General features: G+C 44.7%; 1 long non-coding RNA gene and 2 pseudogenes across 3 annotated transcripts in view; 1 reads left to right on the forward strand and 2 right to left on the reverse strand.

The window, feature by feature from the left end:
* Nucleotides 1-3,260: 3,260 nt before the first annotated feature.
* Nucleotides 3,261-4,667, reverse strand: LOC309667346 (small ribosomal subunit protein eS1 pseudogene; annotated as a pseudogene). Its single transcript has 2 exons — nucleotides 4,661-4,667; nucleotides 3,261-4,443 (listed from the first exon to the last, which is right to left on the reverse strand). The product of its transcript is annotated as a small ribosomal subunit protein eS1 pseudogene (transcript).
* Nucleotides 4,668-4,973: 306 nt separating this feature from the next.
* The window catches only part of LOC309667177, a 50,073-nt gene continuing 27,842 nt past the window's right edge, over nucleotides 4,974-27,204 (forward strand). The window contains exon 1 of the long non-coding RNA XR_014267585.1: nucleotides 4,974-9,263. This is a non-coding gene — a long non-coding RNA (uncharacterized lncRNA). The remainder of the gene's footprint in view (nucleotides 9,264-27,204) is intronic.
* On the reverse strand, nucleotides 25,927-26,728 carry LOC309667138 (receptor-binding cancer antigen expressed on SiSo cells pseudogene; annotated as a pseudogene). Its single transcript has one exon. The product of its transcript is annotated as a receptor-binding cancer antigen expressed on SiSo cells pseudogene (transcript).

Here is a 27,204-nt window from a genome sequence, read left to right on the forward strand (position 1 = left end):
TCCTAAAACTGGGAATTTCCTAGTGATGAGAGCAATCAAGATATCTTTCGTTATGTTATTGATGACTTTTGAACCACACCTAAAGATGGGGGCTGGTTGCTGGGAGAACCAATCATGTGATTAGAGGTTTGGAACTTTCAGTCCTACCCCTCCTTGACCTCCAGGGAGGAGAAGAGAGGCCAGAGATTGAATCAGTCACCATTGGTCAATGACTTAATCAATTATGCCTAGTTAACGAAGCCTCCATAAAAACCCAAAAACTTCCTCAAGCTTCCTGGTGGGTGAATTCATGGACATTTGGAGAGAATGGCGCCTCTTCCCACATACCTTGCCCTATGCACTTCTTTTATCTGGTGGTTCCTGGTTTATATCCTTTTGTAATAAACTAGAAAACAAAATGTTACTCTGAGTTTTGTGAGGTGTTCTAGCGAATTAAGTGAAAAGAAGCGGGAGTTGTGGGAACCCCTGGTCTACAGCTGTTGGTCAAAAGCCAGGCAGCAACGTGGGCTTGCAGTTGGTGTCTGAGGTGTGGCTGGAGGGAGGAGGCAGTCTTGTGGGACTAAACCCTTAGCTGTGGAAGGTGATGCTATTTCTGGGCAGATGTGTCAGAATTGAGTTGAATTGTAGGATTCTCTGCTGGTATCTAGAAAATTGCTTATTTGGTGGTGTGGGGAACATTCCCCTCCCCAGACGTTGACATTGGTACAGAGCCATTTTAGGTCCATTTTCTCCTCTGCTTGAAATCTTGAAATGGCTTCCTGTTGTCTTTAGGGAACTCCAAAATCTGTACTATACACAGGCTTTGCAAGATCTGGCTTCTCCCCACTAGATTTATTCCCCATTACTCTTTCTCTTCTTCATGATCCAACCATACTATACGTCTTTCAGATTCTCAAAGCATGAAGCTCTCTATTAATACAAACTCTTGCCTCGACTATTCCTTCTCTCTGGAATGTCCTCTCCCACCACCCGCTTTTGCTTGCTGATTCCTACTTATCCTTTCTCTCAGTTCCTCAGGACTTTCCTCTCCAACTGCACAGTCCCTTCCTGGTAGGGTTGCTAGATGTAGCCGATTAAAATACAAGATGCCCAGTTAAAGTTGAATTTCAGATAAACAATAACTAATTTTTTAGTATAAGTATATCCCTTGCAATATTTGGGGCATACGTCTACTAAAAAAATTTAGTTGTTTATTTGAAATTCACCTTTAACTGGACATCTTGTATTTTAACTGGAAACCCTACTTCCCAACTAGATTTGGTTATTCTCTCCCCTAGCTCACTCTTTACTTTTCCTCAGTATTTATCTCACTTGTATTCACTGATCCACATCTGTGGTACCTGATAGGCTGTAAGTGCCATGAGGGCAGGGATGAGTCTTCTTTGTTCACCAATGCCTAGCACAGTGCAATAGCATGTCATAGGCCCTCAATAAATATTAAATGAGTGAAAACAACACGAGGCTATTAGAGTTCTAGAGAGAGGCCAGGGCTGAAGATACTGTCTTGGAAGTTTTCTGTGTGGAGGTGACCTTTGAAGCAGGAGCAAGTGGAGGAAGGGAAGAACACAGCAAAGGTATGGAGTGGAAAGAGAAGACCCTGGGCAAAGTCGAGGGGAATGCCCCTGCTTGGGTGGCAAAAAGAGGAAGAAGGGCCAGAGACAGTAGAGCCAGAGAAAGAATTCATAACCTGCAGAGGGATCTAGGGAAGTCACAGGGACCAGGCCTTCGGATTTGGCAGTTAAATACTTGGGACCTTCAAGAGAGCTAATTCGGGTCTGATAGCTGTCAGGTTGCATGCAGACTAATCTTGAGAAATTTAGTGATGGGGAAAAAAAAGGTTGTAGCTGAGCTGTTAACATGGTGGAGAGAAAATGTGTGTGCGTGTGTGTGTGCATGTGTGTGTGTGTGCGTTTTATGCATAAGGGAGACCTCAGTGTGTTCATAGGTGAAAGGGGAGGAATCAGTGGAAAATGACAGTGGTCATCCTGGAGGAAGGGGTGATAGATGGTCTTGGAGCAAGTGGAGGGGATGGACTCAGAAAAGAGGAAGGATGTTTCGCAAGTAGGAGGAGGAGGGCGGGACCAGTGGTTATTAATTACAGTCATTTCTGATAAGTGTGACTCTCTGGTCTCAAAAAATAAAAATAAAAAAGTCACATTGTCCTTATTACTAAAGATTATATCCAGTGTTCACTAAAGGGTATAACCTGAATTAGAACCTAATTAAGGTTTCTTAGCCCAGCAGCTTTTCAAACTGTGACAAGCATGGGAATCACTGCCTGTTTAAATGCAGATTGTGAAGAGGAGGTGGGACAGGGCCTGACGTTCTGCATTTCCAACAAACACCCCAGGGATGCGGTTGCTGCTTAGACCTTCCATCCTTGCTTCCAGGAGGCTTTTTTTTTTTTTTTTTGCAATGGCAGCTGAATGTAAATATTTTACACTGGCTTAACCTTGTAATGAAATTTATGCGAGAAATACTGAACACCCTTTCTTCTGAAGTTAGCTGAAATAAGGTTGAAATACATCTTATCACAAATGTGTTCTAGTTTTAAAGAACTCAAAATGCTCATGTGTATCTCAAACATTAATTGTCTCAGTACTAAGAAAGGAGTTGTCTTCAGAATTTGAAACCATATTGTTTTGGAATATTAGAAAACAAAACTGCTTAAAAGCAGAATGTGATCTTGATGAAATATTTATCCGTAGTGAATTATTATTATTATTTAAATTTTATTTTATTTTATTTATTTTATTTTTGGCTGCGTTGGGTCTTCGTTGCTGCACACGGGCTTTTCTCTGGTTGCGGCGAGCGGGGGCTACTCTTCATTGCAGTGCGTGGGCTTCTCACTGTGGCGGCTTCTCGTTGTGGAGCACAGGCTTTAGGCGCGTGGGCTTCAGGAGTTGTGGCTCGCGGGCTCTAGAGCGCAGGCTCAGTAGTTGTGGCGCACGGGCTTAGTTGCCCCGCGGCATGTGGGATCTTCCTGGAACAGGGATCGAACCCATGTCTCCTGCATTGGCAGGTGGATTCTTAACCACTGCACCACCAGGGAAGCCCTGTAGTGAATTATTGATCAGTTATTTTTTTGAGGGATATACTGTTTGTTGATTCAAAGGGACTTCTCAATCTTTTCTACAAATGTTTTTAGGGTATTAGTATGATTCATTATTAATGGTCTAGATATACTTTTTAAATGTTAACATTTAGCAAAGTAATGCTTTTTTTCACGAATAAGAACTTTTATTTGTCATCATTAAAAGTATAAATTTTTTTTTTAATTTTTATTTATTTATTTATTTATTTATTTATGGCTGTGTTGGGTCTTCGTTTCTGTGCGAGGGCTTTCTCCAGTTGCGGCGAGTGGGGGCCACTCTTCATCGCGGTGCGCGGGCCTCTCACTATCACGGCCTCTCTTGTTGCGTAGCACAGGCTCCAGATGCACAGGCTCAGTAGTTGTGGCTCACGGGCTTAGTTGCTCCGCGGCATGTGGGATCTTGCCAGACCAGGGCTCGAACCCGTGTCCCCTGCATTGGCAGGCAGATTCTTAACCACTGCGCCACCAGGGAAGCCCCAAAAGTATAAATTTTAAACAGATTCTTGTACTACTGGCTCATATCCATCAGCTCGTTCGACTTTAGCACCTGTCTCATCCACAGCAGCTTTTCCAGAACTACTACCTTCACCATGACACTCCATGAGTTTTCCCAATTCAAACTTGGGCTTCTTCAGCATTTTTACTTTCCTAGCAAAGACATCATAGAGCAGATAAGTAGACTGGCAAACCTTTTCTATGTCTTTTCCAATGCTGTCTGGAATCAATTTATTGACCACTTCTTTCAAGTCATTTGTCTTCGCCTCTTGGGTCATGGTTTCCATCATCTTCTTCCGGATTTGGCAGACCTGTTGGTGCTGGGCATAAGAGGTCTTCCGAATCTGATTGTTACATTTTTTAGTAAAACCCACACAGAATAGATGAAGCAAATAACCATGGGTAGTCTTGACACCAATGTGAGCTTCAACCATGGTCTGCCATTTTTTTTTTTTTTTTTTGGTCTGCCATTTTTTGACCATGGAGCACATTTTGTCACGGGTAAGATCCATGCCATGGAGATGAGTCAGGCAATTTTTTGCCCTGAACATCTTCAGTAATTAGCTTGAATTTTCTAAATGCAACTTCATCATTCTGCAGATCAGCAAGGCTCACTTCAAAAACAGAATCCGTAAGGTCATCAGATGTGATTTTGGTTTCTTGAGTTTTTGTGACTAGTGTTTTCCCAATATTTCTTATATTGACACATAGCTAGTGCTTTCACATCATACCAGTCTTTCTTAGAAAATGAGTCAACCACTTTCTTCTTGGCTCCCTTTTTGCCACTTTCATAAGGTGCTTGTTCTTGCCAACCACCGTGGTGCTGCTCAGAGAGCCAAAAAGCCAACGTAATGCTTTTTAACAGAAAACTGCAATATAATATAAGCATGCTGTTTACAAAGTAACTATAGGACTTATTTTTTTTATTAATTCCTAGTTTTGAACGCATAAACTATGATGAATGTCTTCCTCTTTCAATCCCATCAGCATATTTCTGTCACTTCATGTAAAAGCTCATTTGAGATGATGTTAAAAGCCAGGACTAGATAGGTGGAATAACCTGCCTGTCACCTGACATGGGTCAGATCCTGCAGAAAGCGGAGGCTCAAAGGTAATCAAGCATAGATTGGAAAAGGAGATTATTATAACCTGAAGACAAAATTCAAAATTTTCTTCCTCTGGAATCATTTTTAAAAGTTTCTTTCAGGACTTCCCTGGTGGTCCAGTAGTTAAGAATCTGCCTTCCAGGGAGACGCAAGAGGGAAGAGATATGGGAACATATGTATATGTATAACTGATTCACTTTGTTATAAAGCAGAAACTAACACACCATGGTAAAGCAATTATACTCCAATAAAGATGTTAAAAAAATTTAAAAAAATTAAAAAGAATCTGCCTTCCAATGCAGGGGACGGGGGTTTGATCCCTGGTCGGGGAACTAAGATCCCACATGCTGCGGGCAACTGAGCCCACACGCCACAACTACTGAGCCCGCGTGCTCTGGAGCCCACGCACCACAACTAGAGAGAAGCCCGCGCGCTGCAACAAAAGATCCCACATGCTGCAACAAAGATCCCGCATGCTGCAACTAAGACCTGACTCAGCCAAATAAATAAATAAATTTTTTTTAAAGTTCTTTTCATTTGTAATACTTTGTACACGTGAAAAATGCAAAAGGTTCCAAGCGTGTACAGTGAAAGTCTCCTGCCTCCCATGCTGTCTTCACAGAACTCCCCTCTGTCAACCAGTGTCTTGTGTCTATTTCAGAAAGCAGCTTTACTTTGTATGTTTAATATTTCATATTAATACATATAGTCTGCACTATTCTTAATAGCTACATAATAGGGTATGATTTTTCCATAATTTTCCCCAAATTTGAATTTTTCTTCATAAAGAAAGTTACATGCAAGTGACTATATTGAGCATTTAGGACCTTTAAGGAGGAATGTCAGTAGATGCCTACAGGGAAATTCAACATCCCTCTAAACTGTTTCCTTATATTTGTAGAGACCGTATCAAAAGCTTGAAGCCCCTGCTAACTCTCCATTCTTACAATTCTAGGAGCCCCTGCTGGGTTTAACAGGACGCTAGAACAGAGCAAAGAGGAGATGCCATTCACTCCTGCGTATCAGCAGACCTACCGGTTAATACCATCAAGAAATGCTCCAAGGCACTTCCATGCCTGTGGGTGAATAGTAGAGCCATTCCAAACCAATGCTAACATCTGCATGCTTTCCAGAAGACCTCTGCTGATGCAGAACAATCATCACCATGTACAAAATGCAAATCCAGTGGGCACCTGGGAGACCTCACATGACAGTATTGGTTCTGGACTTCAAGTGGAGTTCCAGCAGGACTTTGTCTGTTTATCTAGTCTCTCATCTATTCAATACACATTTATGAACATTTACTGTGTTCCAGGCACAGTTCTGCTCCTAGGGGTATGAGAAGAGAGACAAGGTTCTTGCCTTCGGGGAGCTTACATTCCAGTGGGGAATAGCTGGCTCCACCTCACCAAAGCCAGCCAGTCTTTGTCTTCCTTCCTCATTCTGGTCATTGCTTTCTCTCATTACCAGCTCCACCCCCCCCCCACGCATGTGCGCGCGCGCGCGCGCGCACACACACACACACACACACACACACACACACACACACACACACACACACACACACACACACACACACGCCTACCCTCTCTAGTCAACCTGCAAACCTGCATGCTCTGCTCTTCGTTTCATCACCCTGGATGCCTTGCCTGTGTATATGCATCTATTCATCTCCCATGTGTCTAAGTGTCTTCTTTGTGGCCAGCAGGGTTGGAAGCTCTTTGTGGGGACTCCATAAAATTGACTGAATGAAGGCCCGGCTCTTGGCATTAAGGCTGAACTTTTTTTAAAGTAAGTTTTTAATTTTAAAACAGTTTTTTATTCACAGAATAGTTGCAAAGATAAAGTACAGAGTTCCCGTATACCCCTCAGCCAGCTCCTCCTGTCGTTAGCATCTGAGATTACAATGGTATATTTGTCACAGTTAATGAACCAATATTGATACGTTGTTATTAACTAAAGTCTATATCTTATTCAGATTTCCTTAGCTTTTCCATTGATATCCTTTATCGGTTCCAGGGTCTCATCTAGGATGCCACACCACAAGTGGTTGTTGTGTCTCCTTAATCCCTCTGGTCTGTGATAGTTTCTAGTCTTGTTTCTCATGGAGTTTTGACAGATTTGAAGAGTTCTAGTTAGGTATTTTGTAGAATGCCCCTCTAGTTGGGTTTCCCTGATGCTTTTTTTATGGTTGCACTGGGGTTGTGGGCTATTGGAGGAAGCCAGCAGAGGTGAAGTGCCCTTCTCACATCTTGTCGGGGGTACATGCCATCCACATGACGGGACAGTAAAATCAATCTTGAACACCTGGCCAAGGTACTGTTTGCCAGCTTTCCTCACTGAAGGTGACCCTGTTCCCCTTTTACCTACTCTGTTGCTTGGAATCAAGTCACTAAGTGCCTTCCCCCTCCCCTCAAGGGGGTAGGGGGTAGGGAGAATTAAGCTCCACCTCCTGGAGGGTAGTATTTATGTAAGTCATTTAAATTCTTCTGTAAGAAAGAAGTAACTCTCCCCCTCTTTGTTTATTTATTTAGTCAACCACTTATATCAGTATGGACTCTCATGCATATTTATTTAAAGATTTGGGTTATAATCTGATATTAGGCTATTTATTTTGCTGCTCAAATTGTTCCAATTTTGGCCATTGGGAGTTCTTTTTAGGTTGGCTCCTGTGTCCCTTTGACATGCTCCATCCTTTTCTTTTTTGAGTATTTCTTTACTTTCTGGCACTACTGTATATTTCCTTCCCCAGCCTTAGAATCAGCCATTTCTCCAAGGAACCCCGGTTCCTTTTATTGGGGAGGCCTATTTTTCAATCCAGACCTCAGCATCACTTACCCACCCACTCAGTCAGCCAGTCAAGGAATACGTAGGTATATTCTTCTCTCATGCTGATCATTGAACCAGATGCAGGATATACAGTGGGGAACAGAGCATACAAGTCCCTGCCTTTAAAAGCTAGTGATGTGGCCTGCGAGACAGACAATGAGCAAGTCTCAACGAAGACATACGTAATTATAACTTTGATACATGCTTCAAAGGGAAGGGACATGGCCCTCAGATGAAAAATAACCTAAGTCAGGGACCTGGGTTGCATCAGGTGGCCGGAGAAGCCCCCCATGGGTAGCTAACATTTAGATAGAAAGTTGACGAGAACGATTCAGCCATTCGAAGAGCAGAGGGAGGAGTGTTTTCGAAAACTGCAGGTTAGTGGGTCATGGCTAGCTTTTTAAAAAAAGGACAGAACATACCAGAAGTATCATGTAAAACTAATGTTGCCTTTATTTATAGGTTGATGTATTTACTGGTTCATGGTATAAAATATTTCTTACTGGGGAGTATTGTCAAAAAAAAAAGTTGAAAGCAACTGTTTTAGGAGGAAATAAAGGCAGATTGAAAGCTCTGAAAAGAGAAAAAGCCGTAACATACTTGAGGACCTGAAAGGAGGCCAGTGTGGCTGTGGGGAGTGAACCTAGGATGTGAGAAGAGGCTGTAAATGTAGGAAGGTGCGCAGCCCTCGAACAGGGCCAGGGCCCAGGAAGCCTTGGTATTTTAATTAAGGAGCAATGGGAAGTCATTGGAGGGTTGCAAATGGGGAAGTGTTGATATTTAAGAAGATCTTTTAGGCTCCTATGTGGAGAATGGAAGGAGAGGGCAAATGAGGAAGCCGGAGCCAGTCAGCGAGAAGGGTCGTACAGAGGGAGGCCCAAGCAAGAAGAGTCACTAGGACGTGTGTTCACATTCCATCGTCAGTCTTGTACTCCCAGCCACTAGAACAATGCCTGGAACACAGAAGACCTTCAATGTATACGTGTTGAATGAATAAGTTACATGACTGTAGTAAAGACGGAGAGACGTGGTTGAGTCAAGACATGTTTGGGAACCAGCAAGTCTTGCTGATAGATTGGGTCTGGGGGAAGTGGACGGGGAGAGTGAGAGCCCTCCCTCACACACTGCACCCCGCCAGTGCTCACGTTTGCTTTCTTTCTCTGTTGTTGGGCTACTTTGGGTAGTTACAGGATCCTTCAACTGTTTAGACTGTGTTTCTACCTCTGTGCTTAGTCATAGTGGCCAAAAGTGGAAATAACAGAATTTTTCAAGAGAAACTGAGATTGAGTAGAATCACAAAAACCAGTTCTTAGCACAGGTTTTCAGACCCACAGATTTTATAATCTTTGATGCCAAATCTCTGAAATTCTGTGAGCGCCAATCACTAGCAAATAAAGATCCTCACAGGGGCACCAAAATTCCTGGCGTTTTAGCATTCTGACAGGGAGCTGGCGGGGGGCGGGGGCGGGTAATCGTGTATAGCTATGTGCCAAAGACCCTTCTCCCACCCGATTTTATGTCATATTAAAATATATTGTGGCCAAATCCTTTCTTGATCCTCCTTTTCTTGACAGTGCTGATGCCTGAGGTCTGCAGCTGGCTGCCCACTTGGCCGCTGGCTTCCTCAGCAGAAGACAGCCACCTCCTGTCACTGTGGAGGAACTGGGACGAGGACAGGCCTAGACAGAGCCAACATGGAGCAGAAAACAGGAGGAGCCGGACCCCAGGAACAGAAAAATGTGAGTCCTCTCTGGAAAGTCGGGCACCAGAGATGGGCGTGCTCCAGAAATGCTGGTTAATTTTGAAGGATTGGTCCTTTTGGTCAAATGGGTTTCATGCTCTTGACTGAGAAGCCAAAGCAACCATCAGATGTTACTGGGAGTGATGCCAGTGGTGTTTGCATTGGTTAAGAATTTTCATATGACAGAATAACAAACTCAGACTGGCTTAAGCAAACAAAGGGGTTGTGTTAGCTTATGGCCTGAAAACTCCAGCACGCAGTCTAGAATTTAAACCTTCCTCACGATACCAGCTCCATGTCCGTTTTGTGTAGAGCACTGCCTCTTCTGTGTGTCGGCTTCATCCTCAGGCTGGCACTTCTCTTGGTGGCGCAAATGGCTGAGGGAATTTTGAACCTTGTATTCTCCAGTACACCATCCAGGAGAAGGGGGATTGTCCCCTCTGGTAAACCCACAGAGGGCTGAGGAAGCTTTTTTTCCAGAAGCCCTAGGAAACATTTCCTCAAATCCCACTGGCCTGAATCGGGCTGTATGCCCACCCCTGAGCCAATCACCATGGCCAGGTGATGGATACTCTCTGGCTTAAGCACATCAGGGCTACCCCTGGGAGCCGGATGTATCCAGCAGTTAGAGAAAGGGGAGACAGTGAGGGGGTGGTGCCCTCAAGGCAAAATGTGGGTGCTGTGGCAGGAAAAGGGGGGGAGAGGGACGTTAGGGAGGCAACCTACGTATGTTTACTACATCAACATCATTATTATCGTGATAAAGGCCAAACTGGAGGCAGTGCAGGTATAGATAAGGAAACCTTTGTTCAGAACCCCAGTTCTGCCTGCTTCTAGGTGAGTGACTTAACCTCTTCAGGTCTCAGTTTCTTTATCTGAAAAGATGTGGATGAAAATACCTCAGGGAGGGTAAAATTCATATATCTAAATATGTCATATATATATATATCTCAAAATATATCAGGTTATATATTTGAAAAAATAAAAATAAAATATGAGGTACTTTTTGTATTTTCTCAAAGTGGCAATTACAGTCAGTCCTGTAGAAGCCAAGATTGAGCCCACGTTTCAGCCTAGTAGGACAGCAGGTGGAAGGAAGGCTTCCCTGGCCACCAAGTGTTGGGCAAGTCAGGGCCCATCTCGTGTCTTCATGGCGAGAAAGAAGTTTCACTGGTTCAGAACCAAACTTAAGCAGCAGGTGTTCAGGGATGGGGTGTTGAAGTTTCAGCTTTGATTTTTCTATGAAATCGTTCAGGTTATTAAAATGTCGGCCCTATTCTCTTGTTTAAGAAATGGTTTCATTTCTAATGACACAGCACCATCATGCCATTCCTTGATTTAGTCACGAGAACCAAAACTAATGTGTGGCTAGTTTCATGTCGTTTTTATAGCAGTTAGTACAGAGAACAACAGGCTCTTGTAAAAACAGATGTATTTGCTATCTGTTTCTCTATCTGCTGCCTCTTCAGGCTCAAAACCCTATTTCTAAGATGGCGTGGTCCTCTGGTTGGGCCTTGTGGGAGAGGCTCCTGCGAGGACAAAAACCTGGCCGCTCTTCTCAGTGGGAAACCGAGTCCCAACCCCCAAACATTATAAGAATTGTAAAGGGGTGTCAGAAAGAGACCTTTCACCTTTTGAGAGAAGACTCGCTTGGCATTAATGTCTACTGTGAACACAGAGGAGGGGGTTTTATTGATGAGCCTCTGTAAACTTCTTCAAGGCCTTGTGGTATTCACATGAAAAAGTGAGCATATATTTAGCATTCCTAGAAAAAGCATGACCTTCCTAGTAATGCTAATACTCTCATAATGACACCACAGCCAGTCTCCTCACAGAGGCTTTATCATCTACAGTGTCTCTATAAGCAGGTTAGATAACAAAAGTTTACAGATGAGGAAACAGAGACATTGAATTTTCCATGGCTTCAGAGAGAGAGTGTTGTGGAATTTAATTAGAGTCCTGAGCTAACCTCTACTGTGTAATTGCTTGATCTCTCTGTGTCTGAGTTTCCTCACATATAAAATGCAAATAATAATAATAATAATAATAATAATAATAATAATAATAATAAAATCCCTCACGGGTGGTAGTGAGGATCATGTAAACGAATGCATGTAAAGTGTTTAGACCAGCACCTGGCACATAGTTTTTCTCTTGATAAATGTTTGTTGTTGTAATTATCATTACCTTCACTATCCTTTTTTCTCAATTGCAAGTTAAATGACCTTGCCTCTTTGACTCACACGTATACAACCCACCTACTGGGTCTCCCCCCAACCTCAGTTATTCATTTGATCTTGATCTCAGTTTGTCTTCCAGCAGTTTGTCTCAGACTAGGGCAAGTCTTGCTTCCATGCTAGAAAGCTGGCCTCCTCTAGGGCCATCTCACCAATCTTTTCTTGTTGCCTTTTAATGCTAAATATGACTCCTAGGGCACCAATGTTTTTTAAAATGTTGAATATTGAATTGAATTTCATGTTACATAGATCCAACTCACCTGGAGTACCTCATTGGGCAGTTATGCCTCCTGTTCTTTGCTTTGATTCGGAGCCTGTGCTATGCTGTAGTCAAGCCCCGGTCACCTTCTTGGCCCAGTTTTAAATGTTTCATCCAGTTCAACCAACATCATATCACTTAATTCCCGCATTTTAAAAAATTTCCACATGGGAACATTGTCAAGAAAGCCTTTCTGTAGTTCATTTCTTTATCTTAATTCATTCTTTGTTTCTTTCAACCAATATTCTTTACTGTGTTCACCTGAGCAGTCCCACTAATATTGCTGGTATTTATTGCTTCGCATATGTACATCTTGTCCCTTCTCTCAGATTGTGAATTTCTTGAGGCCAAACGCCATTGTTTCTATTTCTTTGCATCACCTGCAAGACCCTGGGCAGGTCTGCCTGGGGATTAACTTGTGGAAGGGCTGTGACTGCATCTATGGATCTCCCTGATCCTTTCCCTCTGCTTATAGCCTCTTTCTTTTCTCCTAAGTGTCTCACTAGGCCTTAAGCAAGCAGAGACGTAGATTTCATCGTCAGGGCTGATCTGTCCTGTATTTGGGGCTTTGAAGGTGATACACCCAGGGGCGTCCTCGGACCAGGCCTCCAACACCCTCTGTTGGTGTACGTGTTGGCAAATTACCTGCCATTTCCTCCAACAAATGATCACATCTCCCGTTCGTGTCTCATTGTGTTTTCCTTGGTTTAATCTCTCTCCTCCTACCCACAGTCTTATCCTGCCTTTCCCTGATTCTCTTGCAGGCCTGTCCCATTTCCTGGCCTCTGTTCGTGCATTGGCCATTACTCCTGCTCGACCCTTCTGTGTGCCTCGCTTTGGTTTCTGTTCCCCCTGTTCTTTTTCTTTCACTTTCCCCCGCCCACCAGCCCTTTTTAACACTGTCATCATGACTTATAGTTTGGGAACATGGCCCTCGCCATCTCCCACATTACACAGCCGCCCCAGCTTTCGTTTGCCCAGCATCCCTTCCCTGAGCCAATCCGGCAGGATGGAAGCTCTGCCACGGCCAGACACCAGCACCAACTCTTACTGTGAGCCCTGCTTCATGCCCGTCTGCGGAAGCAGGGGCAGGGCTGAAGATGGAGGCCACAGAGAAGGACCCCAGACCTCTCCTCAGCTTCTGCTGGGTTGTGTGAGTTGGGTGTGACCCCAAGACTCAGAACAGCTTCGCTCTGTGAAAGCGCGAAACAGGGAGGGTTCTCTGAAAGGAATGGTCTGGGCTGCGGGGAAGAGGTGGGGTAGCACATGTGACAGAGACCCAGGAGGTTTCTTGTACTGACATGACTTGGCCTCCTAATCCACAAAACTCAGCTGAAACACCCAAGCCAATGAATAACAGGGTCCCGGCCATAAGCAGAAAATGCTCTTCCCTTTTTCTTCCCTCCATCTCACCCATGCAGCCTTGTGCAATTTGCCCTTATACAAAGGTTTGCAAAATTGCCCAAGTGGAGGACAGGTCTGCAGTTTCTTGGCCACACTTCCCTTCCCGGAGGGTCAACCAGCACAGCTGGAGTAAGCTGACGGAGTAGGAGGGGAAGGGGACGGCAAGGATGCTGGGAACGGGGCCTTCTAGGACTCAGTTTCAGAGATCAAGAAAGCGGTCTTCTTATTTCAAACATGCAAACTGAATTTGGTCAAACACTCTCCTTGTGAGGCAGCTGCCCTTTGAAGCTGTGGACTGGGGTGGAAATAAAAGCTCCTGTCTGAGAAAGGATATGTTTCTTTCTTATGCTTTCTCCTGACCATTCTATTTCCTGCTGGTTTGCTGCATGGACCCTCTGCCGGCAGCATGGGGGGAGCCTGCAGCAGCCGGAGCAGCGGCGCCTGAGTGAAAGTGATTAACACCCTGAGCTCCACAGCTACCTCGGCATCTGCAGCACCTTTCCCCAGCCTGACCTCCCCTTGATGCCTTTCTGCTGCTGCTGTGTGAGCCAAGCTCGAAAGCCAGGCTGAACAGGCTGGTTGAAGAAAGGAGTGAGACAGGTCTTAAGTCCCAGAAAGGCAATGCAGCCCAAATCCTGGTACTAGTGGTTAAAGCCCACCCATGGATGCATCTCACCTATGACACAGGCAAGAAAGCAAATACAGCTAAACTCAAGATGGACATCTGTATTCAGAGATCTTTTATAGTCACCCATATTACCTGGTATGGTGCTGAGAATGCATTTAATATTTATGGACCCTTTTGGCATTAAGTAAGGCCTGGCCAAGATAAAGGGAAAAGATAATAGGAATTTTGCCAAACAGGACCAAAGAATGCAATTTTTTAAACTGTATTTTATTATTTTTTTCTCTTCCATTATGGTTTATTATAGAATATTGAATATAGTTCCCTGTGCTATATAATAGGACCTTGTTGTTTACCTATTTTATATATAATAGTTTGTATCTGCTAATCCCAAACTCCTAATTTATCCCTCTTCCACCCCCTTTCCCCTTTGATAACCACAAGTTTGTTTTCTATGTCTGTGAGTCTGTTTCTGCTTCATAAATAAGTTCATTTGTGTCATATTTTAGATTCCACATATAAGTGATATCATATGGTATTTGTCTTACTCTTTCTGATGTACTTCCCTTAGTATGATTATCTCTAGTTACATCCATGTTGCTGCAAATGGCAAAATTTTATTCTTTTTTATAGCTGAGTAGTATTCCATTGTACTTATACCACATCTTCTTTATCCGTTCATCTGTCAATGGACACATTTAGGTTGCTTTCATGTCTTGGCTATTGTAAGTGATGCTGCTATGAATGTTGGGGTGCGTGTATCTTCTCAAATTATAGTTTTCTCCAGATATATGCCCAGGAGTGGAATTGCTGGGTCATATACCTCTATTTTTAAAGAACTATTTTTATAGAACCTTAGCTTTAGTTGGTATCAGCCAACGTGTGCCAATCTCCTTTCTGACCGTCTTATTTTAGAACTAAATGTATAACGTTACCCATACCAGGTATCTTGGATATCTTTTTCAATTGATCTTGAAAGTTCACAGAGCTGGACTTTTGAGGCCTTCTACTCTAGGCCTGTGGAGTACACGGATGATCCACTGAAGTGCAAAAAGAATATTTTAACTTCTGTTTACATCTATGTTTTGTTTTGTTTTTTTAATAAATTTATTTACTTATTTTTAGCTGCGTTGGGTCTTCGCTGCTGGGCGTGGGCTTTCTCTAGTTGCAGCGAGCGAGGGTCACTCTTCCCTGCGGCGCGCAGGCTTCTCATTGCGGTGGCCTCTCTTGTTGAGGAGCACGGGCTCCAGGCACACGGGCCTCAGTAGCTGCGGCATGTGGGCTCAGTAGTTGTGGCTCGCGGGCTCTAGAGCGCAGGCTCAGTAGTTGTGGCGCACGGGCTCAGTTGCTCTGCGGCACGTAGGATCCTCCCGGACCAGGGCCCAAACCTGTGTCCCCTGCATTGGCAGGTGGATTCTTAACCACTGTGCCACCAGGGAAGTACCCACATCTATGTTTTAATGTAAAAATGAAGAAAGGAATTAAGCTTTACTAGTACTACTAGTAATAATAATATGACTAATATTTGCTATATATATTTGCAAGTATATGTGTATAACATTTACAAATAAATATAAATATGATGGGGATACAGGTTCTAATTTTGCAGGGGGTGGGGACTGGATTGTATGATCAAAGAAGTTTGCTGGGACTGTTGCTTCTGACCATATAGACTAATAGAGACCAAATTTACCCTCCGGTCTGAAACAGCCCCCACAGGATCTAGCATAGGAGTTGTCGCATGATAGTTGCTGAATGAACATGAGTTGAATGAATAACTGAAGCTCCCCAGGGAAGCCCAAGATGGTTAGATCACAGATGATGGGGCGTTAGGGCCCAGTGCACCTTAGCACTGATCTATTCCAGTTTCCTCATTATCTAGATGAGGAAATTGAGGTCCAGAGCCACACAGTGACTTCTCCAAAGTCCCTCAGCCCCTGGTGGTGGAGTTACTGGGAATATTCTTTCCTATAAACCAACCCTAGAGTCAAGTAAGTCAATAAACCACAGCCCCAAGCTGCAGAAGGACCTTTCTTTTTTTTTTTTCTTTTTAAAAATAAATTTATTTTATTTATTTTTGGCTGCGTTGGGTCTTCGTTGCTGCGTGCGGGCTTTCTCTAGTGGTGGCGAGTGGGTGCTTCTCTTGTTGCCGAGCACAGGCTACAGGCGCACGGGCTTCAGTAGTTGTGGCTCGTGGGCTCTAGAGCGCAGCCTCAGTAGTTGTGGCGCATGGGCCTAGTTGCTCCACGGCATGTGGGATCCTCCCAGACCAGGGCTCTAACCCATGTCCCCTGCATTGGCAGGCGGATTCTTAACCACTGCACCACCAGGGAAGCCCCAGAAGGACCTTTCTTAAAGGGCTAATTCCTGCTACTCACAGAACAGGGACAGGGTGGGGTTTGAGATGTTAAAGGTAGTATGTTCAGAAACAAAAATAGGCACCAAGAATTATTGCAGACAAAGCCACTTGGAATTGAAGATATGGCCAGACATTGCTCAATTCTAGAAAAAGACTGAAAGAAACTTCCAGGTTGGGTAGAGAGGCCAGAGGAAGATCATTGCTAACATAAGCTCTGGTCGCACCTCAAGACTCTACAGGAGACTTTGGGCTCTGGATCAAAACAGGCCTATCTATCTAGAAACTCCAGAAGATTCTGGATCTGATCCAGGCCAACCAATACTTCCTAGGATAGCCCGCAGGCCCTGGGTCCGTCCTGGGAGTTGGGGGGCAGGTGGGCCCACAGCGAGCAGTCTCATGTTGGGACCCCACTGCCCAACTGCTTGGCCTGACTGAGACCCCACATGGAGAAGACCCAGTCCTGAGGGGGACACTGTCAGCAGTGGAGACCTTCAGGCCACATGACATGTGCATCACGGGAGGATCTTCCTGCTCTGGACTATAGGAGCCGCTGACTTTGTACCCAGCAGGCAGGAGCAAACCACCCCACCCCACCCCCGCCAGGCACTTTGTCCTGGGTTTTCTTGGGAAGTGGCAGCTGTGGACGAACCCTTTCACTTTGGGTTTCTCCTCAGTTCACATTTCTGCCTGCTCCTCAAAGTCCTTGAAAAGGCAACCCAGCTCTTTCAAAGCACTTTTTTTTAGGGCCAGAAAATTCTAAGACATGTCAGTGACTGCCTGCTATTGTCTTGAGTGTTTAAGACTTGATCTGGGCCCGTCGTAGGAATGGACTTCTGCCCACAGAGGCTTCGTACTGCCTCTCCTACCACCCGGAGCATGTCTGCGGGGTATACGGGGCGGAGGCTAGTGCTTGGCTCTCGTTTCAAAGATTTTTTGGCAGTCTCACAGTTCAGCAACGTTTTCAGCAGTGACATTTGGGCTTCACCTGACAACGTGAGTGACACGGTTTGAAAGTGAATGGTGCTTTAAATGAGGCATATACAGACTTCTCGGCCCTGGGATCTCTAGAAGGAGAGTTCCTCCCGAAAGGAATCTAACAGGAGATGATTATACAGCTTAAAGCGAGTCTCCTGAACAATACTTGCCATCTGACGTACACCGGATTTGGAGGTGAATCTCCTCCTTCGGCTCAGGGCCCAGCTAGGAGGTGGTCTGAACCAGCCTGACCCAGGGGCGGACATAACCAGCCAAGCTTCGCCTGTGCTGTGCTCCCTCGGCACGGAATTGTGCACTCGACTCACTAGCAGAGGCCAAACGCGGAGCCCTGGGATGGGAAAGGCATGTTCCTGGCAGCCAGTGACTGGAAAGTGATCTCTGTGCACTAACTAGACCGAGCAGGACAGGGCTGTCATTAGTCTCCACTTTATAGATCAGGAAACAAAGGCATTGAAAGAGCAAGTAAGGCACCCACTGCCACAGGGTGAGTCAGCAGTAAACTGGGCCCAGGACACAAATTTTGTGCCTTCTGGGCCAGCATTCGGCTCTGCCTCGGCCTCTGTGGTCTCAGAGAAGATGTCTCCTGCTTTATCCATAGCAAGAGTTCTTTGTGACACTCATTCCGTGAACCCTGCCCTAACACTCTCTGTTCTCCTCAGGTTTGCTCAACAGCCTGAGGCCCTGCCTTCCTCAGTCTCCCTTCACGCCGCCCCTTGGCCGTCTCGCGGGTTGTCCAGCTCCAAATGGCCTCTTACAGACTCGTCCCAGTTGGCCTCCCCACTCACTCCAGCACATCCACCAAGTGGTCCCCGTGCCCTCGGCCTTGGCCGTGGTGGCAACTTCCCCACACAGTGTGGCTCAGAAACACAGCCCTGACCTGGGGCTCCCAGGCTTGTTTCCTTCCCTTACCGCTTCTGTCACCCACACTGGTCTCTCTGGTTCCTTCAGCCACTCCCTGCATCCTCTTCCTCATCCCTTTCTCTGCCTGGAAAGCCCTCCTCTTCCTGTACCATCAAGGCTCTTTCAGGAATTCTAGGCCCCTCCCAACTCTTCAAGAACTCCTGTTTTTCCTTCTCTGCAATGTCTTCCTGTACTGCCTGAAGAAACATGGTGGTCTCTCCAGCTGCCATTTGCCCCCAAATCTGATTTGGCCTCAGATCTCTCACCAGTATCTCAAATTTTTATTTAAGGTGATGTGATAGGCAGAATTCTAAAATGACCCAAGATTGCCTGTTTCCCCACTTGCGTGCACACCCTGTGAATATGATGGATTTTACCTGTGTGATTAGATACGTTTTATGGCACATTTGACCTTAAGGGAGATTATCCCAGTGGCCCTGACCTAATCATAACAGGGACCTCAGTCCTATAACCACAAGGAACTAAATTCTACTATCAACAAGAAAGTGCTAAAAGTGCCCTGTTTCCCCAGAGCCTCCAGACAAGAGTTCAGCTGAGCCAACACCTTGATTTCAACATTGTGTTACTCTGAGCAGAAGCCCAGGCATGCTGTGCCAGCCTTCTGATTTATAGAATTTAACTGTGAAATAATAAATGGGTATTGTTTTCAGCTGGTAAATTGGTGGTAATTTGTTATGGAGCCATAGAAAACTAATACAGGTAAATATTTAATTGTGTTGGAGTTGTGGATTTTCCACATTTATCCTGGCACCAGAGTCTCAGGTCAGTAGCTACAGCCACACTTGTGTTGATGTCAGCCTTAGACTGTAGACTTCCAGCAGGAGAGCCTGGCCACCTGGTTCCCTCTGAACATAATTCAGCAATAAGGGGGATTCTTGGTTCTCAGCACTCTGCTGCCAGCTCCCAGGCAAAGATGAACTTGGCCTTCTTGCCCTCAGGGGCTTCTAATATAGTAATTGGACAATCACTGAAAGAGTCTAATACAAAGAAGATCAAGGCAAGGGAAATCACATCCGGTATGGGAAATCAAAAACTTATTAGAGGAAGTGACATTGGACCTGAGCCCTGAAGGCTGAGTGGTGTTTTACTTTAGGGATGGAAATAGGAAATTGAGTGAATTTTTAGAGAAATAGTGTGTTGGACATCTGACACATCAGGGGTAGTGTGAGTTAGGATAGAAACAGTATTCTGGGTCCCCAGTGTGTGAAGGCTCTTGAATCATCAGGTGTAGTGTGTTTGGGTGATTTGGTGAGGAATTAGGGACCATGGAAAATTTGGAGGCTGGGGCGGGATAGAATCAAGGTGGACTGAGTATGTAAGATGGATTAAAGTAAAGGCAGCTAGGAGATGGGGATTATTTGCAGACCATGAGAGGGGAAGAGGTAAAAGTTAATCAGAGCCTGCATCATGGCTCTGGCAGTAGAGACAGAAGGAAGGAGAGAATGTCGCAGTCACTGGGGAAGATAGAAATTCCACCAACAGAGCCACGAAATGAACATAGCATCCAGCACAGGTCCATCCATCAGTCCCGCCTTCCTCCACTCAGTCCAATATTTAAGATGTATTGTATGTCTCCTCTACCCAATAATCTGTCCCAGGTGCTGCCCCAAAGGCAAACGTCACTACATTTGAGGAAGTAGGAATGACTGCGTTACCAAGAGACAAATGGTAAGTCCTGTAAGAGAAGTGTGGCTCGAGAACTACAGGTTCAGGAGGGAGGAAGATGGCGCCCAGCTGCAGTCAGAGTCTTCAAGAAAGAAAGATGTGGAGTCACTGTTTAACTTGTAGGTGGCAAATTTAAAAGGAGGGGGGTCTTTGCATCTCTCCTCTAAACTACCAGTGAAACTTCACCTCATCCTGGTACACACACACACACACACGCATGCACGCACGTGGACACTCACTCAGCTGGAGCCTGCTGACTCGCGCCTCACAATGACAAACATGGTGAAACAGTTATTTCCGCACATGCTCAGTTGGGTTGTTCTAGAAGACAACTGGGTAGCCCTTTGGGCCATTCCTTAGACACTGGCTTCCTCCAGCCACCTCCCTGACTGACTGCCCGAGCTGTGGTGGTTATCATGACCGCACGGGGTAAGAGACACACAACGTCGTTTTTGTTCAGCCATTACCAGACCAGCCGAGGGCCGACTAGGCCAGCAGGGCTCTTCCTCCTTCCCCCTCAGTTCTGGGTAAGCACACGTCTTCCACCCTTACTTTAAAGGCAGACAATTTGTTTTTATCATTTGCCAACACAGCTGAGGATGATTATTAATTAATCAAAAACACTGACTTTTAACTTCCCACGCTCTCTCCAGAGATGCTCCAGTGACAGCGTGCATCTGGACTTCAGAGCTGTGTAGATGGAAGTGGGCACCATGCAGCAAAGATTTGTTTTTTTCTGGTTTATTCTTTTTAAAACACAACTCTAGCTTAATCCCATTTAGCCAGTAAACTTGATTTTTAAGGTGGTCTCGTTCTGTGGGATTTTTGCTGGTCTTTAGACAGCTTCCTTTGAAACCAGAAATGCTGTGTCAGGATTTCACAAAAAGGAAAATGTAAAGAGCACATTTTCTGTTCATCAAAAGCTCAAACCGAAGCACATGAGCAGCATGTTTCCATGAATAATGAAACACCGCTGCCCTCCTCTGCTGGCAATCTCATGTAGTGGTAGTGCCCACCAAATTCAAGGTCTCAGCAAGGAATACCTAACAGCTTCTGAGAGCTAGTTTGAAACGTTACAGTTGTAACATCACAGCAAAGGATGATCTGATTCAGTGGGCTGAGGTTTAAGCAACGGAGTCTTTTTCCCCTGTTGTAAGATGGCGCTGCTGGGAAGCCATCCTCCCCTCTGAACTTGAGCTTTGTGGCGACACAGTGGTTTTCAGTGAAAAAAGAAAGGGGCGGCAGAAGATAGCTTGCCTCAAATTACACATCAAAGCTGAATGGCTACCTCTAGAGTGAGACGGGGTGCGCTTGGCTTCACCACTTGGCAGAGGCTAGAGTAAAATCTCTGATGCCTTTGTAGGAGCTGTACCGACGGATAGAAGATTTTAAGCAAAACCACACTTAGGAGGCAAGTGGGCTTCCCTTCCACTTAGTGAGGGCCACGTCTTCAGAATCTCAAATACCTGCAAGGAGTGTGTTGTCTTGTAAATGCAGCGGTGCCAGCTTGGGAAAGGTGTTTTGTGAAATGTGGAGCAAGGACTCCCCCTCCCGCCCCCATGTGATTGTGCTTCCCTTCCCCATCCTCGGTGACCTATGTCCCCAAAGCCCCCAACTCCTTTAAGACAACTCCTGGAAGCTGTCTTGCCAGTGCTCAAACCGTCCCGGCTTTGTTTCTTTTCTTTGCTCTCCTGCCACCTGTCTTTCTGTCCTTGTCATTGTCCCTTAGCATCTCCACTGGAGGTGTGCAAGGGAAATAGAAGGAGAGAAAAACTCCACCTTGCCACAGTCCATTTGCTTCTTGTCAACAGCTCTGCTAAAAGGCAGAAGAGGAAGCTATTGCCCAAGATAAGAGTGTAGATAAGGTTTGGGGATTATCTGTAAAATTCACTTATTTGTGGTTACCCTCCTGATCACCTGAGGATAATGGGGGGGGGTGTCTTTATCAAGCACCTGTTTTTAGGAAGTTAAGAGCAAAATTCTTCAGTCATTTCTAAGAGCTGGTCAAAATAACTCGAGATAAAACTAGCATACCTACTTTATACCTTGTTGACATAAACCTAGCAAGCAGCTAAATATCCACTCCATTGTTGAGCTCTCTGAAGCCAACTGACTTTGGAAGTGGAGAATTTCCTATCTCTTGTTAGGGAAAGAATTTAACTCATTCTCGGGTTAATAGGGGTCCCTGACAGCCCTGCAGTTCTTTTGAATGGCTGGGAAGAAGTAAATTGAATAGATAAGTGAGGGTCTTTGATTACAAGTAATAGAAAACAACTGAAACTAATTTAAGCCAAAAAGGTCAATTTATTATAAAGACTCAGCAGAGGCTCTCATGAGACCCAAGGACCAGGCCTCTGCAAAGGGCTGGGGCTGAGGCCTGGAAGGCTTTAGGATTCTTGGTCCATCTCTCATCACCCACCTCCCCTTTAAAAAAAGCTATCCATCCTCTTCAGTTCTCTCATTTATACCTTAACCCCCCCCTTGTCCTTCCCCTTGCCCCCCATACACAGGGTAAAGAAAACAGAGCTGACCCAGGATCCCAAATTTCCACTTTCACAGGGCCAACCAGCAAAGAAACAAAGACCACTCTCTCTCTCTCTTTTTTTTTTTTTTGACAGCACGGCATGTGGGATCTTAGTTCCCTGACCAGGGATTGAACTTGCACCCCTTGCGTTGGAAGCACAGAGATTTAACCACTGGACCTCCAGGGAAGTCCCCAAAGACCACTCTCTTTTGGCACTAGTTTAAAATTCTCAAGAAAGAGCATCTGATTGGTCCAGCTTGAGAGCTGTATCCGCCTCTTGCCCAATCAGCTCTGACGGGGGGGGTGGGGTCGTGGGTATTAATATGGCTTCTGGGTCAGAGGGAACCAGTGCTCAGAAAAAGTGTGTGGGTGATGGGATGGGATCACTCAACACTTAGTAATCCAACAAAAGAAAAGGGCCATGGTACCTGTTCCCCTCATACAATCTGGAGAAAAACCTGCACATGTAGGAAAACAGACAATTAAAATCATTTAGTGCTAATTACTGTGAGGATAAAAACCCTGATTAGAATGAGCTCTTAGGAAATAACCAAAACGGCCCATCTTCAGTTGAATAGATAAATACATTAAGGATGGGCATAAAATGGAACCCACAACACAGTGGTGAAAATTAATGAGCTACAGCTACACAGTTTAGTATGGATGAATCTTGAAAGTATAACGATGCATGAAAAAAGCAAGGCACAGAAAAATACATCCAGATGTTTTTACTTATGAGGTTCAGAAACATGCAAAATTGGACAGTATATTAGAATGTAGTCTTACTTATGTGTATGGTAAGCTATAAAGAAAAAAGAGAGAATGATAGACTAAATTCAGTATAATGGTCACTTATGTGGTGGAGAATGAAAATGTGCTCAGGAACAGATAAACACGGAGCTTCAAACAGGTTGGTAATGTTCTATTTCTTAAGCTGAGTGGTAGATGTGACAGCATTAACTTTATTATGATTTAATCTATACTTACGTACTGTTTTTGTTCATATGATATACTTTGTAATTAAAAATATATATAAATGAACGCCATTATGCAAGAATTCTAAGGAAGCCATTTCCCTGTCCTGGGTGATGGCCCACAGTATTGTGCTCACCTGATCAGGGGACGATGGTGGATAATTCAGTTTGTCAAGTGGTTTTCTGGTTTCTATCCATGTGACAACCACCCTGACAAGGAAAGTGTCCGGGGTGGCCCATCAGTACTGTGACCTGGAAAGTGCCTGAGGTACAGCCAGGCTTTTCTTGGGTCCTTTGTCCTGATGTCAAAGCAATTACTCATGTCTACTCCCAGCTCAAATGTCCCAGCCATCTCTACCCAAGAAAGCTACCTACCTGTGTGCGAGCATTCCCATCAAAACACGATGACAAACTGGCAGTTTCTTAAAAGGTTAGACATAGAACTACCATATGGCCCAGCAATTCTCTTCCTGGTATATATCCAACAGAATTGGATAGATACTTGCACACCCATATTCATAGCATCATTATTCACAGTAGCCAAAAGGTGGAAACAACACAAGTGTCCATGAACAGGTGAATGGATAGAGAGATATGGTACACCCATACAGTGGAATATTATTCAGCCATGAAAAGGAATGAAGTTCTCACACATGCTACACATGGATGAAGCCTGGAAACATTATGCTTAGTGAAATAAGTCAGACACAGAAGGATAAGTATTGTATGATGCCATTTATACAAGATACTTGGCACAGGCAAACTCATAGAGGTAGAAAGTAGAATGGTGGTTACCAAGGGCTGGGAAGAGGGGAGAGGAGGAGTTATTATTCAACGGGTACAGAGTTTTTGTTGGGGATGATGAAAAAGTTTGGGTGTAGATAGCATGGTGGTTACACAACATTATGAATATTTTTTTTTGTTTTTTTAAAAAATTTATTTATTTTATTTATTTATTTTTGGTAGCGTGGGATCTTTGTTGCTGTGCGTGGGCTTTCTCTAGTTGCAGCGAGTGGCGGCTACTCTTCATTGAGGTGCACGGGCTTCTCATTACGGTGGCTTCTCGTTGCGGAGCACAGGCTCTAGGCGCGTGTGCTTCAGTAATTGTGGCACTCAGGCTTCAGTAGTTGTGGCTCGCGGGCTCTAGAGTGCAGGCTCAGTAGTTGTGGTGCATGGGCTTAGTTGCTCTGCAGCATGTGGGATCTTCCCAGACCAGGGCTCGAACCCACGTCCCCTGCATTGGCAGGCGGATTCTTAACCAGTGCGCCACCAAGGAAGCCCAACATTATGAATATTTTTAATACCACTGAATTGTACACTTACAAATGGTTAAGATGATAAACATTACATTATGTGTATTTTACTGCAGTTTTTAAAAACCATAATTACAGAGCACTGGGAAAGACATATACCTGGATGGAGGAAAATGATACAGGGCAGGGGAGTGGGGGAGATAGATAAGTGCACAACATCCTTTTTCCCTTCCTAGATTCTTTCCTAAGTTATCTAAACATCACTTTATTTCCAGTCGAGTCCTGCAGCCTGGGACCATCATTTCCAGCAATATTCTCAATGCAGCAAAATGAGAACTTATGTATGCCTCAGGGAGTGTGATATCATGGGGGTACCCTCTGTGGGGGAAACAAGTCCATGGGTCCAGGGCTAAACCCCCAACTTCCTCCTGCCTGGAAGGTAGAGGTGGGCCAGGGAGGGGTGGTGGGAGGCCCGAGGTGGAGCCTACTTCAGAGGCCTGAACACAGCTGTGCGTTCCCAACGCGTCAACGCTACGTTTGGCGGCTGGTTGTTCAGTGTTTCGGAGGAAGAGAAGGAGAAGGAAAGATGTGTGTGGTTAAGCCCATCTTCTGTTTTCTTTTAGTTTGCTGGGATCAAGTGGTTGCCTCTGACACGGAGAATGTCCTTCTTTGTTTAAACAGCAAAGATCATCCCCAGATCCAAAGAATGATGGGTAGGTTAGGAGCTGGGCTGTAAGTAACAACATACAGCTGGAGGAGGCTGTGCTAAAAAGGGACCCCTGGAGGGAGCTGGGCCTTACCCAGGGACCCAGGCCACGCCGTGACCTCCGAGGGCTCTGGGCACTGAGGCCTTTGTGAGCCCCTCCCACCATAATAATATCAATATTAAAATATTTAAAATATAACTTTAAATACTTCAAACTTTATTCCTCTTTTAGACAAAATTTAGTTGATTTTTGTGGGCCCTAAAAATTTCATTTGTTTTGAATGTGAGAAAAAACGTTAAAGTTTCATAGGCCCTCACAAGTATCTCTGCCCTAGCACTATGTCTCCTGTGTGTAACCTGGAAGGGCCTGGGGCACACATTCTTTTTTTTTTTTTTTTTTGAATATTTAAGATGATTTATTTTATCATTATGCACATTGAAGGAAAGCATTATAGACAGCAGAATTCTTTCCCACCATAAAATTTACACCCATTTAATTAGCTAGAAACACTAGCTTGAAGAGTTACTGATATATTCCATTTGTAATAATCTCTCTACAGCAAACAATTGTCTTACAGTTGGAACATGTTGAAGAAAATATTGTCTCACAAGTCTTTTTTTGTTCTTTGAGTCTCAGTCACCAAGAGTTCAAGGGACTTTGAGAGAATCCTGGTGTCCTGGATGGCCTGATGAATGCATTAAAATCAAGCAGTGTGTTTGTATTCTGAAAGTACTCTTAGATCCATACAAATGTTGCTTGGGTTGTGGAGCTCACATTTCTCCCACTGGCACTGTGCATCTGAAGGACATTTTGTTATGAAAGTTTCACATCAATTTTGTTTTGTTCCTTCTTCATTAGACGCTGTGCTTCCTTTTCCATTTTCTTCCTTTGTTGTTCTGCTGCTCTCTTTTCTCTGTCTGCTATCTTCTGCTGCCTCAGAACTTCTTCGGCTTGCCAGGCCGCACCTTCTTCTTCTTCCCATGCATTGGTATTTTCCTGCCAGGTATCCAGGTCACCTAATTCAGGAGATTGATGAATAAAAGGCATATCTTGTGTAGCTGCTAGTCTACTAGAGAAACCTGTGCTACCGTCTGGGATGCCAAAATTGAATGGTTCTCTCTTCTTAATAATGATTTTCTGGGTTTTCCTTATAGTTGGTGTCATGTCCTTAAAATAGTCAGGTTCCAGTTGTTCTAAAGCATTGTGCTGTGTTGCCACATTCCCATTCCCTCCTTCAATCTTTACACTTGTGGGTGCATCTTCATCCCAGGAAGCCCACTCTTCAACATCTGTCTGCTTAGGAACTGATGAATAATCAACTATAGTTGGCAAAGTTATTTGGTCTCCACTTAATTTCCGTCCTCTGCCAGATCTGCATATTAATCTCTTTAGGAATGAGAACACTGTTGCTAGGCAGGTACAAACTTTAAATAACCGAAACTGTGTGATAGCCATGGTGGGAATCAAAACCCTCAGCGCTTTTGGACAAATGACATCTCTAGGAAATCAACAGGAATGACAGCTTGGCTATGTCAAGTGAAAAAGATTCACCCACTGTACAGATGAGAAAAACAACAGGAGCGTTTTCAGGTTACACGATCCGACGCCATATGTACGGCGTTTGGTGAAAACGCTCTCAACTGCTCCAAGTGGGTGCCGAGTGGACTGGGATTTGGATTTTAGAAAAATCTGCTTGGGAAGGAGCAAGGCCTGCCCCTCCCCGTCCCCGCCCACCCAGCGGAGGCTCCGAGCTGCTGCGCGCGCACACCCACACCTAATAGACCTTATTCTTCTGGGGTAGGAAGGGACTTTGAGGTCATCTGTGCCACCTCCCATGCAGGCAGAATCCCAGTAAGGCATCCTCCAGGTGGGGTCCAAGCAGTCCCTCTAAGTATGAGCAAGTTCTTTATATTGAGCCCTTGAGCAAAAACCTGCAGCCCTGTAACTTTAACCAGCTGCTCCTAATTCCACTTAACTGGACCAACACAGAGCAAGTTTTAAGTCCTTTAAATATT

Source organism: Balaenoptera physalus (assembly GCF_965194825.1).
Source record: "Balaenoptera physalus genome assembly, chromosome: 9".
NCBI classification, from domain to species: Eukaryota; Metazoa; Chordata; class Mammalia; order Artiodactyla; family Balaenopteridae; genus Balaenoptera; species Balaenoptera physalus.